General features: G+C 37.1%; 1 protein-coding gene across 2 annotated transcripts in view; it reads right to left on the bottom strand.

The window, feature by feature from the left end:
* The window catches only part of fut8b (fucosyltransferase 8b (alpha (1,6) fucosyltransferase)), a 91133-nt gene extending 85553 nt beyond the window's left edge, over positions 1-5580 (bottom strand). Inside the window, exon 1 of one of the 2 annotated variants that reach the window (XM_051874672.1) lies at positions 5338-5580. The gene's annotated coding sequence lies outside the window, so the exon portion shown is untranslated. The remainder of the gene's footprint in view (positions 1-5337) is intronic. The other variant, XM_051874671.1, reaches the window with a different exon arrangement.
* Between the last annotated feature and the right edge of the window lie 21608 nt (positions 5581-27188).

The following is a 27188-nucleotide window of genomic DNA, read 5'->3' as shown; positions in this document are numbered from 1 at the left end:
CTCTAAAGCTGCGCAGCTTAAAACAAACACTCACATCTCACTGCAAATTATTTTAGAAGTCCATACTTATTTTACTGAACCTATGGGAGACATTAGGAAACTAATGAAGACTTTTATGATTCCAAACAAGATTACTAAGAGTAAACAGCTCACATTCTGCAGCAAACTACATCTCCATACAGATTCAGATGCATTACAGACTCATTCATTATGCGCTTGAGAACTTCTCAACTCCCAAATAAACTGTATGTGTTCAGTATTCAGTGTGGCTCCTTTGGAAAACAGATTTATGTTGCATCCTAAATACACTTCTGTGGAGTTTATTTCATGAGAGATCATCAATTTATTCATTAGCTGTCTGAACACTCAAAGTTCCTTTCCATTCTCTTACTGACTTACAACATTAAACAAAATAACTAATTAGCAATTCACATTGGACATGTTAAAATGAAATTAAACCACCATCTTGAGACGGACGTGTGAGGGTCTCATACTGAAGACAGCAATCAATATAGTCAATAATAACAGTTCATCCAACAGACAGGTGTAACCAGCAGGTGTCAGTCAGTCATCATAGTCTTCAGCTATTGTCTTAAACTAGTACACAGCTCATTTAACTTCACATGTTATAAAACATAGCATCTGTTTTATATAAAAACCTTTAGAAGAGCTATTTGCAGGTTCAAACCAGGTGTATTTTAACCTTATTTACTGTTCTTATTTTGAATCGGAAAATACCTTCCTTTTTGTATGACATCACATGTACTGATTTTCTGAATGCATCGCGATTCTCTCTCGAATCGATTCTGAGCTTAGTTTTTAACAGCAGAAGGCACTGCGTGCTTAGGAAACTCGTACCCATACTTGAACTTGATACACACAATTTAAACCTTCTATAAAATAATCATTCATAAAGTTTGAAAAGGTTGAAGCGAATTACAAGGGTGTTTGCAGTGGGCTGTTTACATTAATATCACGTCATAAAAGCATTCTGAGGTGCAAGTACATAGCTGAACGCACGAGCGCTCTTCTTCATGTGCATTTGAGTGTGCGGTTAAAAAAAACTAGTCTAGAGCGCCATCTGCTGTTAAAAACTAAGCTCAGAATCGATTCAAGTAAGAATCGCGATGCATTCGGAAAATCTCAGAATCTATCCATGAATCGAGATGAATTGATTTATTGTCCCATAGATAGATAGACAGTGCTGTCAAATCAATTAATCGCAATTAATCACATCTACCATAAAAGTTTGTAAATATATATAGGCATATGGTGGTGTGTGTGTATACGGTGAACGTGATTTTACCAAGTACAACATGTTCCTGGATCAACATCTTTGTTGATCCTGGAACAACATTCCAATCAACCAATCAGATCTGAGGGAAAAGTTTACAGTTTATGTCAAGTTTAGGCTTACAACCAGAGTTAGGTGCTTCTACGTCAGTGTTATTCACCTATCATTTCCCTCTGATTTTAGGGATAAATTATGGGTAGGGTTAGGTTTAGGGGTAGGAATAGGGTTAGGACTAAATTTTTAGATGACAATGTTGTTCCAGGATCAACAAAATTTGCTGATCCAGGAACATGTCTTACTTGGCAAAATCATGGTGACCGTGTGTATACACATACACACACATAATATATACAAACTTTTATGTTAGATGTGATTAATCACGATTAATCGATTTGACAGCTCTGATTATATTTATATATATATATATATATATATATATATATATATATATATATATATATATATATACACACACACATACACTATATTGTCAAAAGTTTTGGGACGCCTGCCTTTACGTGCACATTAACTTTAATGACATCCCATTCTTCCGTAGGGATTAATATGGAGTTGGCCCACCCTTTGCAGCTATAACAGCCTCAACTCTTCTGGGAAGGCTTTCCACAAGGTTTAGGAGTGTGTTTATGGGAATTTTTGACCATTCTTCTAGAAGCACATTTGTGAGGTCAGGCAGCGATGTTGGTGAGAAGGCCTGGCTCGCAGTCTCCGCTCTAATTCATCCCAAAGGTGTTCTATCGGGTTGAGGTCAGGACTCTGTGTAGGCCAGTCAAGTTCCTCCACACCAAACTCGCTCATCCATGTCTTTATGGACCTTGCTTTGTGCACTGGTGTGCAGTCATGTTCGAATAGGAAGTTGGGAGCATAAAATTATCCAAAATGTCTTGGTATGCTGAAGCATGAAGAGTTCCTTTCACTGGAACTAAGGGTCCAAGCCCAACCCCTGAAAAACAACCCCACACCATAATCCCTCCTCCACCAAACTTTACACTTGGCACAATGCAGTCAGGCAAGTACCGTTCTCCTGGCAACCGCCAAACCCAGACTCGTCCATCGGATTGCCAGACAGAGAAGCGTGATTGGTCACTCCAAAGAACACGTCTCCACTGCTCTAGAGTCCAGTGGCGCTGTGCTTTACACCACTGCACCCGACGCTTTGCATTGTACTTGGTGATGTAAGGCTTGGATGCAGCTGCTCGGCCATGGAAACCCATTCCATGAAGCTCTCTACGTACTGTTCCTGAGCTAATCTGAAGGCCACGTGAAGTTTGGAAGTCTGTAGCTATTGACTGCAGAAAGTTGGCGACTTTTGCGCACTGTGTGCCTCAGCATGCGCTGACCCCGCTCTGTGATTTTACGTGGCCTACCACTTCGTGGCTGAGTTGCTGTTGTTCCCAATTGCTTCCACTTTGTTATGACACCACTAACAGTTGAACGTGGAATATTTAGTAGTGAGGAAATTTCACGAATGGACTTACTGCACAGGTGCTATCACGGTACCACGCTTGAATTCACTGAGCTCCTGAGAGCGACCCATTCTTTCACAAATGTTTGTAGAAGCAGTCTGCATGCCTAGGTGCTTGATTTTATACACCTGTGGCCATGGAAGTAATTGGAACACGTGAATTCAATGATTTGGAGGGGTGTCCCAATACTTTTGGCAATATAGTGTATATATATATATATATATATATACAGTGGGTACGGAAAGTATTCAGACCCCCTTAAATTTTTCACTCTTTGTTATATTGCAGCCATTTGCTAAAATCATTTAAGTTCATTTTTTTTCCTCATTAATGTACACACAGCACCCCATATTGACAGAAAAACACAGAATTGTTGACATTTTTGCAGATTTATTAAAAAAGAAAAACTGAAATATCACATGGTCCTAAGTATTCAGACCCTTTGCTCAGTATTTAGTAGAAGCACCCTTTTGATCTAATACAGCCATGAGTCTTTTTGGGAAAGATGCAACAAGTTTTTCACACCTGGATTTGGGGATCCTCTGCCATTCCTCCTTGCAGATCCTCTCTAGTTCTGTCAGGTTGGATGGTAAACATTGGTGGACAGCCATTTTTAGGTCTCTCCAGAGATGCTCAATTGGGTTTAAGTCAGGGCTCTGGCTTGGCCATTCAAGAACAGTCACGGAGTTGTTGTGAAGCCACTCCTTCCTTATTTTAGCTGTGTGCTTAGGGTCATTGTCTTGTTGGAAGGTAAACCTTCGGCCCAGTCTGAGGTCCTGAGCACTCTGGAGAAGGTTTTCGTCCAGGATATCCCTGTACTTGGCCGCATTCATCTTTCCCTCGATTGCAACCAGTCGTCCTGTCCCTGCACCTGAAAAACACCCCCACAGCATGATGCTGCCACCACCATGCTTCACTGTTGGGACTGTATTGGACAGGTGATGAGCAGTGCCTGGTTTTCTCCACACATACCGCTTAGAATTAAGGCCAAAAAGTTCTATCTTGGTCTCATCAGACCAGAGAATCTTATTTCTCATCATCTTTAGCAAACTCCATGCGGGCTTTCATGTGTCTTGCACTGAGGAGAGGCTTCCGTCGGGCCACTCTGCCATAAAGCCCCGACTGGTGGAGGGCTGCAGTGATGGTTGACTTTCTACAACTTTCTCCCATCTCCCGACTGCATCTCTGGAGCTCAGCCACAGTGATCTTTGGGTTCTTCTTTACCTCTCTCACCAAGGCTCTTCTCCCCCGATGGATCAATTTGGTCGGACGGCCAGCTCTAGGAAGGGTTCTGATCGTCCCAAACGTCTTCCATTTAAGGATTATGGAGGCCACTGTGCTCTTAGGAACCTTAAGTGCAGCAGAAATTTTTTTGTAACCTTGGCCAGATCTGTGCCTTGCCACAATTCTGTCTCTGAGCTCTTCAGGCAGCTCCTTTGACCTCATGATGCTCATTTGCTCTGACATGCATTGCGAGCTGTAAGGTCTTATATAGACAGGTGTGTGGCTTTCCTAATCAAGTCCAATCAGTATAATCAAACACAGCTGGACTCAAATGAAGGTGTAGAACCATCTCAAGGATGATCAGAAGAAATGGACAGCACCTGAGTTAAATATATGAGTCTCACAGCAAAGGGTCTGAATACTTAGGACCATGTGATATTTCAGTTTTTCTTTTTTAATAAATCTGCAAAAATGTCAACAATTCTGTGTTTTTCTGTCAATATGGGGTGCTGTGTGTACATTAATGAGGAAAAAAAAATGAACTTAAATGATTTTAGCAAATGGCTGCAATATAACAAAGAGTGAAACATTTAAGGGGGTCTGAATACTTTCCGTACCCACTGTATATATATATATATATATATATATATATATATACACATCTCGATAATAATCTCGATAATAATATATAATTGATTTGATAGCACTAATAGATAGATTAGATAGATAGATCTAATAGATAGATACTCCATATTTCTACTCTCTACATCATCAGCAGTTCATCATGAAGTCATCTGGCTGTAAACAACATGTTTTATACATCATGTAAGTCACATGAGAATCACTGCAACAGGCGGTCTGACACATTGGCTGTGTCTCAAAACCCAGTGAACTGCATCATAGACGCAAAGTCATAACTCTATATGACGGCCAAAAATGTCGCTGACTTGGAAGTGTCTATGATGTTGACCAACAATGCCATACACACACATATGATGCCTACAGCTGCTGCTGCTGACTTGGAAAACGTCTGTGATTATGCTCAAAAATGCTTCACACTTCTGATGTCCAACTCTATTATTTTTATGCCTAAAACCGCTGCTGATATTGAACATGTCCATGATGAAGCCCAAGACCGTTGCTTGCTAGAAACTCCCTAAAATGATGACCAAAAACCGCTATGCATGCTGCCCAGAAAGGCTGCTGACTCGGAACGCGTGTGTTTATCTCCAGACATGCTGCACGCGCGTCTAGAGCGCATCAGTAGGTTTGAGACGCGTCCAGCGCGCGCTGCTATAAACGCGTTTATTTACATACACAAACGGACTCACGTACCGTAAAACCGCGCTGGCGCTCCGGTGGAAGATGTGCTCAGGAAGAAGATCCAGGAGGATGGAGGAGAAGAGCGCGTGTGTGAGATGGAATCAGCGGACGAACACACACACACATACACAGAACAGCGTCATGTGCTGCGCTCACTGCGCATGTCAGCGCCGCACCGACCATCTACCGGCAGATCATCTTTCACGAGACCTGCTCGCTGTCACTGGGGTCTGTGGAGAATATAAAACACGGAACTTTTATTTACATTTTCATGACATGTCTTACTGGTTACTAATGTCTAACTTTCTAGCTACTAATCTGCAAAGCATTACCTAATAGTCTAATGTTAAAATGTTACTGAGGAAATCTAGCTTTTTATATTGGAAGTTCATGAGTGTATAAAAGGTTAAAACCTGTTATGTACTATTAAATATTACGTATGTCTATAAATATTACTATAGAAACAATAATTTTATTTTTATTTTATTTATTTTTTGTTTACCAGGTAGTTATTTAAAAGGGACATTCTTATTTAAATTATAAATATCTTCTTGTTCTCTTAAAGGGGACCTATAATGCCCCTTTTCACAAGATGTAATATAAGTCTCTGGTGTCCCCAGAATGTGTCTGTGAAGTTTCAGCTCAAAATACGCCACAGATCATTTATTATAGCTTGTCAAATTTGCCCCTATTTGGGTGTGAGCAAAAACACGTCGTTTTTGTGTGTGTCCCTTTAAATGCAAATGAGCTGCTGCTCCCGGCCCCCTTTCCAGAAGAGGGCGGAGCTTTAACAGCTCACGCTTCAAAAACAACAAAGCTGGAGAATCTCACGCAGCCAAAATGACGAAAGTGTTCATCCTTACATTGTTCAAACCGGAGTCGGACACTGATGGAGAGACTCAGGAACAAGTTACAACTTATAGAATGAAACTGGACGTTTCTGAATGGTTAGTGGATAAATTTATGTAGTTTCTGTGGAGTTGATTCAACTCATCGACTAGCATGTGCCGTCTGTTAATCTTTTGTGCAAATCCAGTATTGAATTGACCCTCATTTGTGAAGCAGTCCGGCGTAAAATGACCACATGGCAACAACACTCTACTACAACGACTCTTCCTCTTCTCTAAAGCAGCCCAATATGGCGTTAGAACTGGTACACCGTTGTTGCTTGCGAAAACAAAATGGTGGCGCCGTGGGTGGAAACGTGCAGATTAAGGGGCGGTAATAATAAGATCCTCTTCCTACGTCACAAGGGGAACAAAATCTGAGCGGCTCGTTTTTTCACATGCTTGCAGAGAAAGGCTGACCAAAACAAAGTTACTGGGTTGTCCTTTTTCATGTTTTCTGGGTTGATAGATGCACCAGTGACCCGATTATAGCACTTAAACACGGAAAAAGTCTGATGTTCATGATATGTCCCCTTTAAAGGAGGGAAGGATAACAATTGGAATAAAAATTAAACATAAATACAAAATATTACATCAGAAGGTAAATAAATAATTGATAATAAATTAACTATATAAATTTATTATGAGCTAAGTTAAAACATTGAAGAAATATCTTACAGACACAAAAATGTTATATCTAAACCATTTACAATAGTTTGCACGATAAATAAGTAAATAAATAAAACTGGTATAGAGATATAACTGTCTGATTTTAGCATTTTCAACATTAAAGCGTTCAAGGGCACCTTTACAAACACATCTGTACACAACATCTCCATAAATAAATATGAGGAGGATGGTCGTTCAAACCAGGTGTATTTTGGAAGACAAAATAAAAGAGAGTTGGATATGGTACAAAAAAATCTGGATTTTATGTTCACCTGCAAATGTGCTAAATGCACAGAAAAAGATAAAGAGTCATCAAGCCAAATATCAGGGTATTTTGAACAATCTCAAGTTCTGAAACTAAAACTTTTTAGCAATCCCTTCTGGAAAACAACATTTAAACAGATTGCGGAAGCTGGTTTGTTACTGGTCCAAGGTGGTCTACATCTCTAAACCAGCTTGGCCAATCTCATCCCTCAGTAAACAATAAATACAATGAATAAATAGAATGATGCTGGAAATGTTAAGTATCTAAAAGCAGATCATTATGAGCACGACCATTTAGTTTGAAGTAAATCATCACAAACACGCTCAGATTCAGTTTGAGTGGGAGTGAGATGGGCCTGTGCAGTTCAGACCTTTAACAAGGCAAATGTGTTTATATTTTATGAGAATGTGCTGATTGCTTGAAACTGAAAACCTGCCAGAACTATGCAGCTCGCTTCATACACGCAGATCATCATTAATTAAAGAGCACAACAGAAGCTGAATTCAACTGAAAGAACATTATTCGTCGGCATGGGTTTTGTAGCACACTGGGGACGCTTCCCTCTGAGCTCAGATTCACAGCACTATTCCACAGAAAAACAGCCTGGAATTGCACTTTTCCTTGAAGTCTGAGAAACATTTAACATATCATATGGACAAAGAAATGTAGAAATAAATAAATGTGAAAATAAATACATGTAGAAATAAATAAATATGGAATTAAATAAATGTAGACATAAATACACAAAAATAAATAAATTAATGTGGAAATAAATGTATAAATAAATAAATGTAGACATAAATACACATATAAATAAATAAATAAATGTATAAATAAATAAATAAATGTGGAAACAAATAAAAGTAGAAATAAATAATTGTATAAATAAATAAAAGTGGAAATAAATAAATGTGGAAATAAATAAATTTATAAACAAATAAACAAATAAATGTGGAAATAAATAAATGTAGAAATAAATACACATAAATAAATGAATGTGGAAATAAATAAATGAAGACATAAATGTACATATAAATAAATAAATATAGACATAAATACACATAAATAAATAAATGTATGAATAAATAAATAAATGTGGAAACAAATAAAAGTAGAAATAAATAATTGTAGAAATAAATAAAAGTGGAAATTAATAAAAGTGGAAATAAATAAATGTAGAAATAAATACACATTAAATAAATACATGTGGAAATAAATAAATGTAGAAATAAATAAGTGTGGAAATAAATAAATATAGACATAAATTTACTTATAAATAAATGTGGAAATAAATAAAAGTAGAAATAAATAAATATGGAAATAAATAAATGTAGACATAAATTTACATATAAATAAATAAATGTGGAAATAAATGAAAGTGGAAATATATAAATGTATAAATAAATAAATGAAAAAATAAATAAATGTGGAAAAATACAATCATACATAAATAAGGAAATAAAAGTATAAATACACATTTATTTATTTTGAATAATAATTATTTCAGCAGCTTTGGCATTCCATAAATCTGACAAACCAAATCAAGCCGAAACATCAGTGCATCTTTATTAGTGCACGGAAACTTGATAAATAAATTGTGAATAAAATAGTGTGAGGATGGAAAGGTTTTTGCATCAATTCAGTCAGAAGGTCTGCAGCACAATTGTGAACTCTGTATTTACACACTGCCATCTACTGTTCACACAGTCTCATCGCAATTACCACAGTAACTCATAGATGTACACGTTTTTACACATGCAACATGTTAACAAATAATACAATTGATGGTATTCACATGTACAGCACTGAATCACATGCTCACAGCGTCTAAGCCAACGCATAATTAAAATAATAATAAAATAAAAACATGAATCCTCTGGTCTCCTCTTAGACTTTTATAAGTTGTTTTCTATCCAGCAAATGTGATGTCTTCATTCAGCTGAATAATGAATAGACTCATTTTAACAGTTATTGTTAACACGCTGTCAGAGTTTCTTTTTGATAAATTAACACCCTCATTTGCTCTCTGCGGGATCAGAGCCTCATAAATAATGAAAATCAGTGCAAATGCAAATAGTGCGCAGGATGAAGCAGAAACAATCTAATAGAAAACATGTTCCACTGAGAGACGTCGGCTGAATTAGCAGTTATAAACCTGATGTTGTCAGGAAGATGAATTGAAATAATCATTTACACCAGAGGAGGGTAAATAATACTTTAATCTTGATAATAGAAAAAAAAAGAGAAGCTAAAAACGGGCTGTGTTATGTACTGTCTAAAACTGAACTAACTGACACACAAGAATGAGTAAACATGTTAAGTGTGATGCAAAACACGCCTTTTACACCATGCATACACTCACATGTAGACATTTGCTTGGGGTTTTTCTTACGTTTATTTCAAAAGAGAAAGAAAATGCTAGGGGTCAAACCAATTTGCATGCATTAGTTCATATAAAGAGGTGTCGGTATTGAATACTGCAGATTAAGCAGAAGTCTGTGAAGAGGAACAATATTGGTACAGTGGTGAAAGCATACAGTTATGAATAATGCAGCTGATTTTATATATAGCACTATGATCACAGGGTCATTGATTGCACACAATTGGCTTCTTACAGGTTGCTATGGTGATGTGCTCTGCTGATGTGCTCTGCTCTGCTCCTCCAGCAGATGGCAGCAGCGCATTGTGCTTTATGTGTGTCACGTACATGTGGACAAAGTATGTGAAATACCAACCAAGAATGTGTACAAGAAGGTATATATATATATATATATATATATATATATATATATATATATATATATATATATATATATATATATATATATATATGCATTTACTGAAAATACTAAGATATACAAAAATATGTACAACATATGTGGCCAAGTCATGTTAACTCAAAAGTTTTGAGTGAAAAAAAAAAAGTTTTTTTCTTGGTTTGAGATTTTGATAAACGATGCAATACTATATAAATGAAACATTAAAAAGAGATTCTGATGTTGCCCTTTCTTGAACTGCACCATAACCCAAAAACATGTTTAACTCACAATTTGAAAATATATAAAGACTCCAGAAGTACAAAGATCAGGGCTAAAAGCAGAAAGAAAGTTGTAGCTTTGTGTCTGTGTGTGTACGTTCACAAAAAAACGAATACACCACATGAATATGATCTATTGCAAAGAATGACTTTGTTTTCATCTTTTTTCAAAAGCTCTAGTATTATTTATGAAAAAGTTTTGAGATTGATCTCCTCACTTTTCACGGTTTCAAGTTTAGAATTTGGTCAGATCAAATATGAACTCATTTTCTTGGTTATGAGAGCGTTAAAGTGATAGTTCACACAAAAATGACAATTCTGTCACCATTTACTCACCCTTATGTTGTTCCAAACCTGTAAGTTTCTTTCTTCTGCTGAACACAAAATAAGATATTTTGAAGAATGTTTGTAACCAAACAGTTGATGGACCCCATTGACTTCCATCAAAAAATCAATGGGGACCATCAACTGTTTGGTTACTGACATTCTTCTTTTATGTTCAGCAGAAGAAAGAAATTCATGCAGGTTTGGAACAACTTGAGGGTGAGTAAATGATGATAGAATTTTCATTTTTGGGTGAACTGTCTCTTTAAGGGAACATTCCATTTTATCATTCCTCAAACATTGTGGGAACGTTACATTTGAATATTCTCTAAACATTCTGAAACAAGTAGTAACATTTAAAAACATCCGAATAAAATATTTAAGAAAAAATGCTCCCATGAAGAATGCATAAATAACGTTTTTGTGCTAACGTTTTGAGAACATCAATAAAGATCAATGAAAATTATATTTTGTTTATAACTTTGAGAGAACCTTGCCAGAACGTTAGCCAAAGTTCTGAGAACGTTCTCTGTTAGCAGGGTTCTAACCAACTGAACTGATTCAGATCTCTCTACTTATAGGGACCAACACACAAATATAGGGTAAAATAGTCCCCCTCAATGTCAAAATGATGGCCAATCAGATCAAAGAAGGCGGGACTTACTATTCACTGAAGACGAGTGTGAATTCCAACACGACGCTTATAGTTTTTACAGTGAAAAAGTGTGTGTGTGATAAGATAAAAGTAGCTAAACATTTAATATTTGACAACTGTTTTACGATGGATATGTTTAATGACCCACAGTAATAGTGATGCAAAGTACTGAACTTTTTTATGGAATTTCTCCATTTTGAACTGAAAATATGCTATCATTTAAATGATGTCATTCATAACTAAATGTGACAAGACAAGAGCTTTTATTTATTTATTTTATTTATTTATTTTTTTAGTTTTTTTACATTTTTGACAGACATACAAACAAGAGTGAATGTATGCATATTTTTAAATAAATATTATTTGCAAAGAGTCTAAATGTACTAGGCTATTAGGCTATAATTAGACCTATAACTTCTTTTTACAATCTTATTTTTACAAGAATGATGAATATGTTGAATATGAAATATGAATACTTGGAATGAGTTTCTAACAATGCATTACAGGACTGTCTTCTCCAAGAAGGATAAATGCAATGCTAGCCAGTTGAAGGCATCTTTGAAGGCACTTCAGAACAGGGTCACAGCTTAAAATACTTTCTAGGTAAACAGCTCACTAGTTTTGGACTATGGCAAGCCATTTTAGCTTAAAATGTTCCCAGTGTTATTCATCGTAAAAAAAATGTTTTTACTAGTAAGAATTAATTTAGAGAGCTCTAAAATTCATTTCTTACTAGTAACAGTTACAGAGCTCTCTTCCATTCTTACTAGTAAGAATTCATTTGAAGAGCTCTGTAATGGGAACTGTTACTAGTAAATCTCTGATTTAGAGAGATCTGTAGTTGAAGGTAAAGGATTAGTTCACTTTGAAATGAAAATTAGCTCAAGCTTTACTCACCCTCAAGCCATCCTAGGTGTATAACACTTTCTTCTTTCTAATGAACATAATCGCAGAAATATTAATAAATATCCTGTCGCATCCGAGCTTTATAATGGCAGTGAGCGGGATCAATGAGTATGAGCTGAAGAAAGTGCCTCCATCCACATCCATCCATCATAAATACGTGCTCCACACAGCTCCAGGGGTTAATAAAGGCCTTCTGAAGCAAAGCGATGCATTTGTGTAAAAAAAAATATCCATATTTAACACGTTCTGAAGTAAAATATCTGGCTTCCGCCAGACGGCCTTCCTTATTCAACTTACGCAGAAAGTGTAAAACTCTTGCAGGTCACAAAGCTTACGCTACGACTTACGCCTTCCCTATTCAACTGGATGGATGGATGTGGATGGAGGCACTTTCTTCAGCTCATACTCATTGATCCCGCTCACTGCCATTATAAAGCTTGGATGCGTCAGGATATTTATTTATATTTCTGCGATTATGTTCATCAGAAAGTAGAAAGTCATATACACCTAGGATGGCTTGAGGGTGAGTAAAGCTTGGGCTAATTTTCATTTCAAAGTGAACTAATCCTTTAATTCTTACTAGTAATAATTGAATTAGAGAGCTTTCTAATTGGAATTGTAAGAATTGAACTGTAGAGCACTCTAATTTAATTCTTACTAGTACAAATGCAATTACGATGAGTAATGCTGGGAACATTTTAAGCAAAAACAGCTTGCCATATTGGACCAGAACTGAAATAAATGCAATCAGTTGCTGCTTCCGCCTGTTTAAACTGCATGAGCAGCCAGCAGCGTTCACTGCAGTGAAGAATTATCAAGCCTTTGTGTACACTAATGTTATATTCAGAAGAAACCCTGCCAAAACAAATTTACTATGACATTAAAACGTGTACTGAAAAGGTATGAAACAACTGCTGCATTAATTCTAAATGATGACTTAAATATGACAATAACTGCCTGTCACACAATCACAACTGCGACATGACAGGAGACCATAAATCATCCACGGCTACCAATTTTGACAGGTTTGACATAAACTGAAGCCTATTTACAGTGAACCAAAAAACATAAAAATTGAAGTTATTTCTATAAGAAAAAAAAATTGTTTGCTCCTCTAGCCACTAGAGAGAGCTGTTGAGCCTTATTTTACTCTCCATTTCACATTGTATAATTTTATAAACCCGTGTTGACTCAGTATGTAATTCCCACTAGTTTTATTTTTCTTGTCTTGAGTTTTTCACCTGTCAGATTTAACCCAGGGTTTATAAACCTCTAGATATCTTACTGAACTCACTGTGTCTCGTCTGGTCTGCACCTGTGTAATCCGGCCTGGCTGATAAAGCTAAGGTTAGTTTCCACGGCTCTTATCACTAAAGTCCAGGTTCACTCCCTTGAGTAGTGTTCTCAGTGTTAGAGCAATATCACAGAAATCCTCCTCCAGAATGGTTGGGGAATCTCTCGTGGATTTCAGCTACAGCCAGGCGAGAACAAGGACTCACAGAATTACAGTTTTCTGTTGCTGTGTGTGGTCTGGTATCCAGTGAGATCCATCACAGACTGAGTTTATCTAGAAGGATTTCATGTTATCCTGTGACAAAACGAGAGATTCAAAGTCTTTGGATTCGCTGTATTCTTGTGTGGCAAAGTTTTCCAGGGGGAAAAAAAGACCAAAAGTTTGATTAAGATCCTTTCAAAATTTTTCTTTTAACATTGGATGGAGTGTTGAAAAAAGCCTTTTTCTGTTTTTCTTTCTTTAAAAAAAAACGTAGCAAAATGTACAAACCCGATTCCAAAAAAGTTGGGACACTGTACAAATTGTGAATAAAAAATTAATGCAATGATGTGGAAGTTTCAAATTTCAATATTTTATTCAGAATACAACATAGATGACATATCAAATGTTTAAACTGAGAAAATGTATCATTTTAAGGGAAAAAATAAGTTGATTTTAAATTTCATGGCATCAACACATCTCAAAAAAGTTGGGACAAGGCCATGTTTACCACTGTGTGGCATCCCCTCTTCTTTTTATAACAGTCTACAAACGTCTGGGGACTGAGGAGACAAGTTTCTCACGTTTAGGAATAGGAATGTTGTCCCATTCTTGTCTAATACAGGCTTCTAGTTGCTCAACTGTCTTAGGTCTTCTTTGTCTCATCTTCCTCTTTATGATGCGCCAAATGTTTTCTATGGGTGAAAGATCTGGACTGCAGGCTGGCCATTTCAGTACCCGGATCCTTCTTCTACGCAGCCATGATGTTGTAATTGATGCAGTATGTGGTCTGGCATTGTCATGTTGGAAAATGCAAGGTCTTCCCTGAAAGAGACGACGTCTGGATGGGAGCATATGTTGTTCTGGAACTTGGATATACCTTTCAGCATTGATGGTGCCTTTCCAGATGTGTAAGCTGCCTATGCCACATGCACTCATGCAACCCCATACCATCAGAGATGCAGGCTTCTGAACTGAGCGCTGATAACAACTTGGGTTGTCCTTGTCCTCTTTAGTCCGGATGACATGGCGTCCCAGTTTTCCAAAAAGAACTTCAAATTTTGATTCGTCTGACCACAGAACAGTTTTCCACTTTGCCACAGTCCATTTTAAATGAGCCTTGGCCCAGAGAAAACGCCTGCGCTTCTGGATCATGTTTAGATATGGCTTCTTTTTTGACCTATAGAGTTTTAGCTGGCAACGGCGAATGGCACGGTGGATTGTGTTCACCGACAATGTTTTCTGGAAGTATTCCTGAGCCCATGTTGTGATTTCTATTACAGTAGCATTCCTGTATGTGATGCAGTGCCGTCTAAGGGCCCAAAGATCACGGGCATCCAGTATGGTTTTCCGGCCTTGACCCTTACGCACAGATATTGTTCCAGATTCTCTGAATCTTTGGATGATATTATGCACTGTAGATGATGATAACTTCAAACTCTTTGCAATTTTTCTCTGAGAAACTCCTTTCTGACATTGCTCCACTATATTTCGCCGCAGCATTGGGGGAATTGGTGATCCTCTGCCCATCTTGACTTCTGAGAGACACTGCCACTTTGAGAGGCTCTTTTTATACCCAATCATGTTGCCAATTGACCTAATAAGTTTCAGATTGGTCCTCCAGCTGTTCCTCATATGTACATTTAACTTTTCCGGCCTCTTATTGCTACCTGTCCCAACTTTTTTGGAATGTGTAGCTCTCATGAAATCCAAAATGACCCAATATTTGGCATGACATTTCAAAATGTCTCACTTTCAACATTTGATATATTTTATTCACAATAGAATATAGATAACATAAGTTTATAAGATTTGTAAATTATTGCATTCCTTTTTTATTCACTATTTGTACAGTGTCCCAACTTTTTTGGAATCGGGTTTGTAAAAATTCAACATCATAATAATCGAATGCATACTGTGCAAAATATGCTTATTTTCTGTATGCATATTGTCTACCTACAGTGAATCACCGACTACATTGGCCAGATTATGCACTATAAAACAGTGCATGCCCTAGGATAGTGTATCCCACAATGCAATGCACCCAACTATTTTGGTTGCACTTTATTTTACAGTACGTGCACTTACATGTAGCCTACTTGCTTGCCTAAGAAAGTACTGGTTAATATAAGTTAACTACATGTGTTAAGGTTAGGTTTAGGGGTAGGTTCAGGTTAGTACCTAGTTATTATTGTAATTAGCCTACTATAATACGTACACATGGGGGACAGGACTGTAAAATAAAGTGCTACCACTATTTCTACACTGCAAAAAATATTTTCCTCCTAAGTATTTTTGTATTTTTTTTTCCCCCAGTACAAATATCTAAACATTCTTAAAATAAAAATAAATTTACTTGAGAAGCATTTTAAGCAATTTTGCTTCTCAAGTTAATGTATCTTGCTTTAAGAATGTTCATATATTTGTACTGGAAAACAAGACAAATATTCTAAATAAAAAATCATTGTATACTGTACAAAAATGATATAGGCCTAGAATATTTAGGCGCAAACCCTCTTTTGGCGTTAAAAAAACTACTGTCAGGATTTACTAAAGACACGCAGTGAAAAATTAGCGCGTGGACAGGGTTATTTTTGCAGCTGGTCTTATTGCATATGAATTTGTAGGAGTTTCCCTTTCAGATGCAAAATTTATGGGAGGAGAGTATTTAAATGAGGTGATTTACTAAGGTTTGCGCTAGTCAATTTACTGGTATTTGCACCATTATTAACCGCTCAAAAAAAGCACATCTTAAACCAGACGCTAATTCGCGCTACTCTTGGTAGATTATTTTGGTCATTATGGAAATGATCCGGCATGTCTGTGTTCATTAATTTGCGAGTCGTCAGTAGATCATGTGCAGAACTTTCCACTCCCATCTGCGCTTTTTTGGAATTGTGCTCTTACGCTGATTTGCCCTGTTTAGTAAATCTGGCTGTTACAGTTTTTCTATATAGTGTGATGATGGGTGAACCAGAATTAATATCCAGTGCAATATTTTGCAACACAAAGGTTTATTCTAACAAATACATTTTTACACAAAATTTGCTTCATGCTAGTATTTGATCAGACTGTTAAAAATACATGAAATTGAAATAAACAACAATGGCATATGTTTAAAACCTTGCATATGGTTTCTATTACACAGGCTCAATATATTGCATACATACTATTTTTTAATGGTGTAAGCAATATATTTAGGCTGAATGTGCAGTAAGCAAGTGTTTAAATGTTAACAAGGAGACACACCTAAACAGATTCTGAATCAGGAAACGTACTTGATTTAAATGCAAGACCCTAGAAACATTAGGCATCTGGAAGTAGGTTAACTCATTAGCAGAAACAGGTGTGATGTAACTATGGCAACCTCTCAGTACTGAGGTGAGGCTTGTGCAATAGCAAAACTGAGATGCACCGGGTGTCGACACAATTATGTTAAACACAGCTCAGGTCCGTTAAAATAATAATGAACAGATACAACTTTTGATTTTAATAATGCATTAGTGAATGTTGACATTCAAGATTCGTAAATGCTTTAGAATTATTTTACGTTGTTAAAGGGTTAGTTCACCCAAAAATGAAAATTCTGTCATTAATTACTCACCCTCATGTCATTCCACACCCGTAAGACCTTCATTCTTCTTCGGAACACAAATTAAGATATTTTTGATAAAATCTGATGGCTCAGTGAGGCCTCCATTGACAGCAAGATAATTAACACTTTCAATGCCCAGAAAGATACTAAAGACAAATCAGTTCATGTGACTACAGTAGTTTAACCTTAATGTTATGAAGTGACGAGAATACTTTTTGTGCACCAAAAAACAAAAAACAAAATAACAACTTTATTCAACAATTCTAGTGATGGGCGATTTCAAAACACTGCTTCATGAAGCTTTGAAGCTTTACAAATCTTTTGTTTCGAATCAGTGGTTCAGAGCGTGTATCAAACTGCCAAAGTCACGCCCCCCAGTGGTGAACCATTGAAATTTTGAAACATTTATGACGTAACGAAGCCTCGTTTACTGAAATCACGTGACTTTGGCAGTTTGATACGCGCTCCGAACCACTGATTCAAAACAAAAGATTCGTAAAGCTTCGAAGCTTCATGAAGTAGTGTTTTGAAATCGCCCATCACTAGATATTAAAAAGTAATTTTGTTTTTTTTTGTTGCACAAAAAGTATTCTCGTCACTTCATAACATTAAGGTCGAACCACTGTAGTCACATGAACTGTTTTAAATATGTCTTTAGTAGATTTCTGGACATTGAAAGTGTTAATTATCTTGTGGAGGCCTCACTGAGCCATCAGATTTTATCAAAAATATCTTAATTTGTGTTCCAAAGATGAACAAAGGTGTGGAACGACATGAGGATGCGACAGAATTTTCATTTTTGGGTGAACTAACCCTTTAAATATTGTAGTTTACAATAAGGTTTCATTGTTAACATTAGTTAAGTGTTACCATAACCTATTGCAAATAAACAAAATTTTCTTATTTTCTGTTTTATTCACACAGTTTTCAGGTTTACTCACCCTCAACAGCTTCTCATCAGAAACAAACTGTGATTGGCTGCATTACATGTCAATCAGACTCTTCTTGTCTAAGTGGGCGGTTCTTAGGGGGGAAACAATGTGGAATAGAATTTATGATAAAAGACAAAAGTTACTGCAGGAGAACTGAGTCTGTCAGGAGGAAACAACTTAGAAAGACAAAACAAAATAAATATTAATCATATGGTGGATGTAATGCAACTGACAGAGGACAAATACAATGGCAAGGAGGAGAAAAAGAAAACAAGATCCAAACGTTGAAGAAAATACTGATCACTGTATATAGAAGAACCTGCTGGCAAGAAAAATCACAAATGAGATCTCTTTAATATCTCAAGACAGAACTGAAATTGCTAATGTGATGTCCTGCTTATCAGATGCGAGGGGAAAAAAAGTGTCTCCTCTAGAGATTCAGATGAGATCTCAACAATGTCTCATTCATGTCTGTCTGCATCTGATGAATGTAGCAATAATAGGTAGAAAATATAATTCACTTCATCTGGTAATCATGCTTTTGCAGGATGTTTTGCTACTCGAGGCTTATGGAATATTAACAGAACAGTTCATGCTTGAATTAACCAATAAACAAAATCAGCCTTGTCACAGTATTCAATGATATCTCTCATTTGCAAACACAAGACACTGAATAAAGCAATAAGCCCCAAGCTCCGTTCCACGTCGTGCCTAACAACACCCCTTAGCTCTTATAAATTCACTGTAAACCACGGCTTTACGGGGCTTATTGCTTTTATAAAACGGTTGCCACACAATACAAATATTAAAGCTAAAAAATATCTATCAATGCAACTTTCATTAAGTAAAATCATTTAAAAGCCTTCCTTCCGCTGGAAAAAATAGTCCATGATCGTGAACAGCAACAGAAGTTACAGTTATTACGCCATTAGATGGCAGCATGGAGTCACTCAGTTGCAAAGACTTTTATATTGAAACTTGTTGTGAACACGGAACAAGACGCAAATGACAAATGCTTTGACTAGCGCTGTCAGTGTCAGCAGGGTACGGGAAAACCCATTAAATGTTAAAAGGACAAGATCGCAGCGGACATTCAAACAGATTTTTTATTATGAACATAGGACTGACCTGAAAGAAAATGTTAAATCTGAATGCAGGTAATACACTCGGTCACTCGATATCTCTCTCACAATACTCTTCTACTTAATGCAGTAAGCTTCAATGAACAAAATCAGTTTAGAACAAACATATGTTTACATTGCTAAGAGTGGTTGCTAAGACACTCTACTTGTGTTGCTACTGTTTTTTCATGTGTTTCTGGATTGTTGTGCTGACAAAACACTGCAAAAATATCTTTTCAAAAAATTTCAGTTGACAAAAAAATGTGTATGTATGTATATGTATATATATATATATATATATATATATATATATATATATACAGTTGCAAGAAAAAGTATGAGAACCACTCGCAGAAAATGTGCAAAATTTTAACAAAATAAGAGATCATACAAAATGCATGTTATTTTTTATTTAGTACAGTCCTGGGTAAGATATTTTACATAAAAGATGTTTACATATAATCCATAAGACAAAAAAATAGCTGAATTTATTAAAATGACCCAGTCCAAAAATTTGTGAACCATTGATTCTTAACACTGTGTGTGGTTACCTGGATGATCGACAACTGTTTTTTTGTTTTGTGATGGTTGTTCATGAGTCTCTTGTTTATTCTGAGCAGTTAAACTGAGCTCTGTTCTTCAGAAAAAATCTCCAGGTCCCAAAAATTCTTCAGTTTTCCACCATCTTTTGCATATTTGAACCCTTTCCAGCAGTGACTGAATGATTTTGAGATCCATCTTTTCACACTGAGGACAACTGAGGGACTCAGTGTGAAATCAGTGAAGGTTCAAACATTCACTGATGCTCCAGAAGAAAACACGATGCATTAAGAGCCGGGGGGTGAAAACTTTTGAACAGGATGAAGAGGTCCAAATTTTTCTTATTTCGCTTGAATATCATTTTTTTAATTTAGTACTGCCCTTCGGAAGCAACAGAAAATACTTGCATGTTTCCCGGAAGACAAATTAAATACAATTTACCCTGATCTTCAAATTCCAAATGTTTTCACCCCCCATCTATTAATGCATCATGTTTTTTTCTGGAGCATCAGTGAATGTTTGAACCTTTTTTAATAGTTGTGTTTGAGTCCCTCAGTTGTCCTCAGTGTGAAAAGATGGATCTCAAAATCATTCAGTCACTGCTGGAAAGGGTTCAAATATGCAAAAAATGCTGGAAAACTGAAGAATCTGCAGGACCTGGAGATTTTTTCTGAAGAACAGAGCTCAGTTTAACTGCTCAGAATAAACAAGAGACTCGTGAACAACCATCACACAACAAAAAAACAGTCGTAGATCATCCAGGTAACCACACACAGTATTAACAATCAATGGTTCACATACTCATGAATGGGGTTATTTTAATAAATTCAACTATTTTTTTGTCTTGTGGATTATATGTAAACATCTTTTATGTAAAATATCTTACTCAGGACAGTACTAAATAAAAAATAACATGCATTTTGTATTATCTCCCTTATTTTGTTAAAATTATTAACATTTTCACAGATTCTGCAAGTGGTTCACATACTTTTTCTTGCAACTGTATATACACACAAACAGCAACTTTTTTTTGGCTAAGCAGTATATATTGGCTTGCTCATCCTCTCTTATTTAGAACGGGACATGTTTCAAATATCGAACAGCCCAGAGAGTCTGACTGTGACGGCTTGAATCTGCAGAGAGGATCTTTGATCACATCTGCTCCTCAGAGGAGACGCCATGTTCTCACGCCCAGAGTCACTAGTGTCATTAACATCAAAGGATGGGGAAAAACATGTTTAATCAATTTCCTCTCACTCTCTCTCCTGTTCTGCAAAAAAAAGAAGAAAAAAAAAAAAACAGGCTTTGTTAGCTGGACTTGAAGTTCAGACTCAAAGGTCTCGAGCAGTCAAGTCCCTCCTGTAGCAGAGTTCACGTCTAACAGTGTAATTACCTCCAACGGTTCAGAAAACATACAGCAAATCGCTCGGGGAAGAAACCAAATAATTGTACAGCTTCACCTTCCAATGTCAGCGGTGGAAACGAGGCCCAGCTCAACACTCATTAACCAGCGTTTGGTACCAGATAGGATACAGCAGCAGATATTTTTGTCTTTGGGATCTCTTGAGTAATTACCTCTGGAGTTTGCCTGTTAAATTGAGTTAAGAAAAAATGAGAAATAGAGACAAAAGTTTTGTTTGCAGTGCAAGATTGTTATGCAATCTCTAAAAAAGCTAAATCTAATAAAGAGACGTGACATTTCATGCTGGAAGAAGTACAAAACATGTAGGATTTGAGGTGCCACAAAGTCTAATGCTCCAAATACAAAACTCAAAATAACATCAAGATCCACTGAGACGAGGTCTAAAAGCTTGTGCACATGATATAAAGCCAAACAAAAGAGAAACCGAGCGTGAGCTGCATAGAAAAGCATTGTAAGGCATCATATACATGCTCTCAAGATGAATTCTGTTCCTAAACTTATATAGACACCTTATTTATTACACTATTATCCAAATGAAATGCATTATATATATATATATATATATATATATATATATTATAATGGTATAGGATTTACTTTGAAGCAGTTTTCACTCAGAAATTGTTAGTAAATTTTTACAAATAATTACAAAGAAATGTCAATTACTACATTGAAATAAACGTGACATTTTTAAGTAGAAAGACTGAAATATTTTCTTGTAAAACATATAATCTGTTTTATTTACTACTTCAGAAAATCATTTTTTATAGTGTGTTGGTGTCAAACAGTCAATTGTGAATTGAGTGTCTCGTCTGATTCATGTGAGAAATGCTATTTGTGTGGTGTCTGCCTAGGAAGATTACTTTAAATCAGTCACTTTTCAGGTTTCCTTTCAGTTAAGATGCTGCCTTAGAAGACAGCTGCCTATATAGGGAGTAGACAACAAGGGAACTCACTAGGGAAATCATAGAACTCTAACCAATTAAAGTAGTACTTCAATATCAGACAGACAGACAGGGAACAAATGTTGTATTTTGAGTGACTTGGCTATAAAGCATCTTCATGATCAATACTCTCTCTCTCTCTCTCTGCGTGTGTGTGTGTGTGTGTGTGTGTGTGTGTGTGTGTGTGCCTTCTGTAGGAGTGCTGATGAGTGAGCTGGGACAGGTATGGGGGGCACAACCTAACATGGGGTTAACTGTAACACACATGGTTTAAATACTTCCACATATGCTAGCATGATGAATCTTCGTGTATTTACTAGTTGCCATATTGATAATATATAGAGGAAAAATAAGCAAAAATTCAGAAATCTTTGGGAGATATCACTGAACATTTATTTAACAATAGCAAAGGTAGAATTTAAGTAAATTTTTCAAGATTAAATTCCAGTGTCACAGATAGGGTTCGTTGTAACACTTCGTTACAATGTGCCCCGCTATTAGAACCATGCTATTTTATACATTTACGATATAATTAACTTTTTTGAATTTCTGTTGAGAAACAATGGTGAGATTTCAACAAAAAAAAAAATCAATGGTAATGCTATTGAATCAACGTTACACTACGATTGATTCTACATCACCGATGTTGAATCAACACTGAAATTAACAAAAATAATCTTTGGTTCAATCAATGTTACAATGTGGTGTTGATTTTAAATCACTTTTGTTGAAACACTGAAAATTCCACTGAAATGTAATTACAACATAAAACTGTAATGATTGGGCATTCAGGCAGGCAAAGGAGCAGGCTGAGAAGCAGATTAAAATAATCCAAGTCAAAAGTCAAAAACACAAAGGAACGGACACGGAGCAGGAGGAAACATGATAAACCAGAGAATCTGCATTTAACGACTGACGGAGCACAAGTGAAACACCAGGGCTGCGTTCAGTTCACAAAACGTTTTTTAAACGGAAACGGTGGTGCGTTGAACACCCTGTTCTGATGACGCAAGAGTTGCAACTATGGCAGCTGAGAAGGCCATTCTTTGTGTTCTTTTTGAAGAATTTTCGGAGCCTGACGAAATCGGTATAAATACTTGTTTAATACTGCAAAATACGCTCTATGTTACAGTCACTGCCCTTGCCGTTCAGAATAAAAGAGAACACATTTTTAAACGACTTTACTTGGACCCATTGTGCGAGCTGTCTCTTTAATCCAGCGTGGTTTATATACATGCTGCTGCTGATTGGGCTGGCATTTCTGACACACCCACCAAACAAGAGAAAACGTATCTCAAACCCGTTGCACACCGTTTCCAGGAAACATGTCATTCAAACGGGTTTGAGATACGTTTTCTCTTGTTTGGTGGGTGTGTCAGAAATGTCAGCCCAATCAGCGGCAACATGTATGTAAACCACGCGGTATTAAAGAGACAGCTCGCACAATGGGTATTAATGTAACATAAAAATACTATACATATTTATATATTTTGCTATTGTATTGTGAAGTGACGCTTTCATAAACTTTTCTATACTCCTCTGATTACATAATGGTAAATATTACAATATCATAGCACAACAACAGTGATCAGCAATAATGATACTCATAATAAAAATAATAATGTCATATAGATCATAACACAGTCTCGGAGGAAAGAAGTGTTTTATCCTTCACCTAAAATGTTTGTCTTTTCATCCTGAAATGCGAGGCAAATGCTGGATCACAATAATTAGAAGTTTCTACAAATCCCTTCACTCGATTGGGATGTTCTCTTTTATTCTGGACGGCAAGGGCAGTGACTGTAACATCGAGCGTATTTTGCAGTATTAAACATGTTCATACCGATTTCATCAGGCTCCGAAAATTCTTCAAAAAGAACACAAAGAATGGCCTTCTCAGCTGCCATAGTTGCAACTCATGCGTCATCAGAACAGGGTGTTCAACGCACCACCGTTTCCGTTAAAAAAATGTTTTACAACGTTTTGTCGGGGTTGAACGCAGCCCTGGGCTAATTATACACAGGACAAGACTACACAAGAGGCTCGTTTGAGATGAGCAAATTCTGCGTAGAACCGATCACCGGTGATCACCGCGATGCATGCCGGTTAGAAATGTGTCCGAGGGTGGGCCGCCGGCTTCATCGGATTCTGCAGTCAAGTGCAGTTGCTCTCCACTGACTGCGCTGACCAAAAGCACGATGGGAAACGACTTGCTGACGACACAGTTTAATGCTTATTGGTTTAAACAACCGTGATGTATTGATCTATTTTTAAAATGTTTAAATGTTTTAAAATGAATATCATGATTTTATGTGTATAAATTATGTGTGAATATTCCTAAAGTCTCTGACAGTGCGATCTCTCTGTGGGTTATGTGATTATACATTTATAAGAATATATAAAAACATGTCTAATTAAAATAAAAATGATTGATACACACATCCTTTAAATGGAAATAAATAACAAGTACTTTGGGTGTATTGTTCATTATGTTTATTTTCATATAAAAACAACAGAACTTAAATTACATCCAGTTTATCAGCAACAAAGCGTGAGTGTGAATCCCGCGATATCCGCCTTTGATCTCGTAGGTGTCTGATCCACTACGAGAACGGAGAACTGTCCGTCTTGCCTGCACTTTTTTCACTCCTCCCCTCACTGCAGCCGCTTACTCTCGCCTACATTTCAGGCGAGGCTATGCGCATCTCAAACAAGCCTAAGGTAAGGAGAGGGTGTGGTTAATTGTCATAGGAACACACGAGGGTAGCTATGGTAGCTAACAAGGGAAAAGCAGCAGGGGGAAACATGAAGTGAACAGAGCAAAAGAAGACACACAGAATTTCAAAATAAGAGTCCAAGACAGACACAGGGAACACAGGCTGGGATCGTGACAAAAACAATGTTGCCATCTGATGTTCCAAGTTAATGTTGAAACAACATTAATATTTCATCCACACTTCAATGGTGCATCAACAAATTCCCATTAAAATATAAATGACACCTTTCCAGAAAGCATAGTAGGGGTGTTTAATTTTTCCACCCAAGGCCCTGTCCCAAATGGCACACTTCTATGCACTTTCGGTCTTGTGGACTTACAATGGCTGCTGCGTGCATGTGTCCGTTAAGTCCATGAGACCGTAGGGTGTCCCATTTGTCAATTTTAGGCTTCAGAAGGGTGCTCGCGAGCGCCCCCTTTGCGGCCGATATGTGCCCTTGATGCGCACTTTTGCTGAGCCCACACTGGTGCGAGCTCCGTGGCAGAATTCTTCCCGACGGTCAAAGCGATGTTACGTCACAAAAGTGCGGACTCGTAGGAAGGCCGTGAGTGTTTAGGGTGCCATTTGGGACAGGTCCCAAGTTTATCTCCAGCCCTAATTAATCACACCTGAAGCAGCTAATCAAGGTCATGGGGATCAATGAAAACTTCCATTCTGTGTTCGAAATCGCCCCCTATACACTCATTCACTATTCCCTACATTACTCCACTAATATAGTCCACTTGAAGGAGTGAATTCGGACACTGAGTGCACCGGAAGGGCTGCCGATTTCACATAGTTTGTGCTGCTGTTTAATAATCTTTTGAAATGTAGCAAACTGGCAGCTCCAGTTGTAATGAATATTTATGTTGAACTAGCATGTTCAAACCTTTTAAACGATTTAATGATTGATTAAAAGAGAAATTTTTACCTGTATGATAATGCTGGACCAGCGCGGTTTGGAAAATTAATAGATGATTGATTCAGCTGCGGGCGAGACACGGGAATTCACTCACATAGTGCATTATGGGTATTCTCTAGCTGTTGAGCGTGCATCGGTTGTACACTCGTTATTGCGGTGCATTGTGGGATTGAATGAGTGCACTCAACATCGTCCACTATGGTTTCGGACACCACTACAAATGGCTGTCCCCTCAAATAGTGCCCTATTTAAGGGTATAGGGGGTGATTTCGGACACAGCCCCAGTTTCTTTCTTCTGTTGAACACTTGCTATCTGGGTCTGGAGCTCTCATATTTGTCTCTAAAGTTTAGAAGAGATCTCAACAACTTTACAAATCAAATGTCTCATTGTGAACTCAAACATGTCTACCATATATATTAATAATCAAATTGGTTAAGAATTGAGTCGTAAGCCATTTAATGTGCCTTTCAGCAAAGAAAGCTCCAGGGTTACTGTTCCTAGTAAGACTTCTGTAAGTCAGTTTTGATAAAGGCATCTGGTACATAGTCTCAGCCTCAGACATCATGCCTACAGACCGCTGGCTGAACGTCTGATGCATATGGCACACTTAACTGGAAACACTTGAGGATTTTCGAAGTCGTCATCTGGTTGGTTGAATTATACAGGATGTCCGGGAAACGTGTGTGTCAGGTTCATTAACAGTCCACCTGGAAACAAATCGTCGTGTTTACAACTTACCAGGATCAACTAAGCGCTGTATTTTCAAACGTATGTGACATTATTGTAGGGACATCGACTTCACATTTTCACACCCCTAAACATGACATGGAACAAAACGAACTGTGATTGGTTGCGTTACATATCAGTCAAACATCCTCTTGGGCGGTCCTTGGACAATGAAAGCTGCGATAGTCCAAAGGTCTGGCTGTGCGAGACTATCAGGTACATTACTATTTCCAAGAACAAATTATGTGCCCTATGCGCATAAAATGTACAGCTCTATTCTCTTATTGTGTGTCAGCAATTAAGTTTAACGTTAACCTTATTTCTGCATAACTTCACTCTTAATATAGGCTTAAACTTTGAATTTATGGATTGTTTTCTACTTTAGTGCCTTTCAAGTACTTGACTTGGTGCACAATTGTTGAGGTCTCTTCTAAACTTTAAAAGAGACAAAGGTGGGCGATCCAGTTTCTCTAGCTGAGGAAAATATGAACACGGTGTGTGATGTTGTTGAGATCTCCTATGAATCTTTAAAGGAGACAAATGTGACACCACCGGAGTCTCAGCTAAGGAGAAAAATATGAGCACAGTGTGTGATGTTGTAGAGATTTCTTCTACAACTAACAGTCTCACAGTGGTCTCCAATGGCCTTTAGAGATTTTGTCTCAGGA

Source organism: Ctenopharyngodon idella, chromosome 20, assembly GCF_019924925.1.
Source record: "Ctenopharyngodon idella isolate HZGC_01 chromosome 20, HZGC01, whole genome shotgun sequence".
Lineage (NCBI taxonomy): Eukaryota > Metazoa > Chordata > Actinopteri > Cypriniformes > Xenocyprididae > Ctenopharyngodon > Ctenopharyngodon idella.
Note: the sequence above shows the minus strand (reverse complement) of the source record. Positions and strands in the feature narration are given on the sequence as shown.